Here is a 2,577-nt window from a genome sequence, read left to right as displayed (position 1 = left end):
TGTGCTCGTAATCTAAGGGTTCCCAGTTCTGGCAGGCAGTCGCTCAAGCCTTGCTTCCGACTCGAGGCGTCGGTGACCATGGGGAATGGGCCTGATACCTTATTCCGGCTAGACTGTTGGTTTGGGAAGAGCCCGCTCAGAGCGCGGTTCCCTTCCATATTCGTGATCTAATGAGCCCGCGGCCACGGTTGCCCTGGCTATCCACGAGGGGCCCGCCTGTTATCGTTTCGGTGATCATTCGGCCCCGAGGAAACCACGGAGTGGGATATGTTGGTGGGTATCATTGCTAGCACCACCTTGTCGGACGGCCGGGACACCACGTCTTGGTGGTTGGATCCTTAAGGTGTGTTCACCACTCGGTCCTGTATAATAGGCTTGCGACCGGCCAGGGACCAGAAGAGCTAAATGAAGTGTGGAAAACTAAGCTTTCACCGAAGATTAAGATCTTCCTTTGGCAACTGATGAGGGGAAGGTTGCCTTCTGCTGATAAAGTTCGAAAGCGGAACCGTCCAGAAAATGGGATATGTTCACTCTGTAACGTCAACGAAGACCTAGACCACTTCTTATTATATTGTACCTTGGCTTAGTTGATGTGGAGCTATCTTAGAGAAGTCTGGGGCAAAGGGTGCTGCCCGACTAGCTTCCCTGAGTTATATCAGTACTTAGACACTTTCTCTGGCTAGGCCCGCAGAGTGATGTGGGTGAACTTTGGGGCCTTTGGCGTGGTCCTATGGTGTATTAGGAATAAACTTGTCATTGATACCCAAGCAGTGCCACTGATGCGATTTATAAATTGTGTGGGTTCATGCAGTTATGGAAACCACTACGCAGGCGGTGTGATAGATCGGCGTTCGACAAGCTCACCAGGAAGTACCAAGGAGTTGGCGGCGCGGCTCCTCATGGTCATTTATCCTCCTTCAGGATTGTATCTTTTATTTCAGGCGTGTTGTGATGTTGCCCACAATTGGAACTTTCTTCTCTTCTTTGTGTACCCCCTGTAACTTCTTCTAGAGTTCCTTTGTAGTTGGACTTGTATCGTGGTTGTTGCTTTATCTATAAAGCATGGCAAGCAGTCTTTTTCGGCATCATCGCTTACTGAAAGTGGCAAGAAACAGAGGAAAGTTGTTGCTCCACCTAATTATAGTGAGTCTGCATATAAGAAAATGCATACTACTCTGAAATTGTCAATGATCAGTTAGTTTGCGATCACAAGGTCAGCATAAATGCCAGTGCAAGGAGAGAGAACTCACTAGTCATGAGAAGCCGAAGAAGACCAGCCACACCTTGTGCAACCCTTCCTCGATCTTCCCGGCCGCCGTTTCTGGCCGCAACCGATCGCTATCCCGTTCGACGTCTCCTGCGTGACATGGACATCAATTCATGAAACACTAATTGGTTTTTGACGACCCCAATAGATCAGGTCGAGCACCAGTGGGGTCCGCGGGGGCGAGGGAGGAAACATGGGCATTGCCATGGTAGCCTTGTCAGCGCTCGGCAGCGATGCTGCCATCTTGAGGGGAGCCAGAGAAGGTAGAAGGGAAATTTTTGTCTGAGACAAATGCGCTTTAACCCTTAGTACTCCCTCTGTTTTTTACTTCACATCTTTGTCTCGAGTCAAAGCTTATAAACTGTGATGAAATTTATACAAATAATAATTATCATCCATAATACCAAATCATTATAAGTAAAATCATCATTCAATATATTTTATACCATATATATTTGTTATTGTGAAAGTTTAGACTATTTTTGATAAATTTAATCAAACTAAAGTTTGACTTAGGTCAAACCTAATGTGCGGAGTAAATAAGAACGAAGGGCACACAGTTACTACCTCTGTAAATAAATATAATGAGAGCGTTTTACATCACTAAACGGAGGGAGTACAAGAAATCAGCGAAACAGTATAGGAAAGAATTCTCGCAAAAAAACAGCATAGGAAAGAAACCACCACTACTCGGCTTGGCCCCGGGGGAGTCTCGGGGGCCCGGGCCGTGCTTCTTCTGCGCCTATACGGTCCGGATTCCTCCTTACGGCTGCTGCTGCTACGCACTGGGTTTGGCTCACCTGCAAGGTTCCCAGCAGGAATTACCGTGCAGGGCCAATATACGAGAGCCACGTGTCCTTGTGGACCCGCCGCTTGAATTAAATTAGAATTATTTTGTTTCTTCTTTACTGCTCCGGTCTTTCTCACCCCTAGAACGATTGCTGGCGCTGATGGTTCTTGCTCGTCGGACTATGACGCCACTGCCAGTCAAGGATTACAACTGCTCATTTTATTTCTTTTGCTCGTCACTACGAAGAGCCCTTCGCCGCGGGCGTCTTTATGCGTCATCTCTGTTATCACTTGGCCCATGCCGCTGGGCGCCTGGGATCCCTTCTCCCACCGTGCCTCACCGTCGTTCGAGCACGTTCCCACCGTCCAGCCCTTAGGCACGGCCACAAATGTTTTCTTTGTTGATGCATATTGGATTTGTTTTTTTGAAGGTCACCCGGGGGGGAGGGGGGCAAAGCCCCCCACCTGAATTTTCATTTTCTTATTGAACAACAGCCAGGAGGGCAAGGATTTCGTACATG

The sequence above is a fragment of the Triticum aestivum genome, chromosome 2A (assembly GCF_018294505.1).
Source record: "Triticum aestivum cultivar Chinese Spring chromosome 2A, IWGSC CS RefSeq v2.1, whole genome shotgun sequence".
Lineage (NCBI taxonomy): Eukaryota > Viridiplantae > Streptophyta > Magnoliopsida > Poales > Poaceae > Triticum > Triticum aestivum.
The sequence above is the reverse complement of the archived record's forward strand: the minus strand, read 5'-3'. Positions refer to the sequence as shown.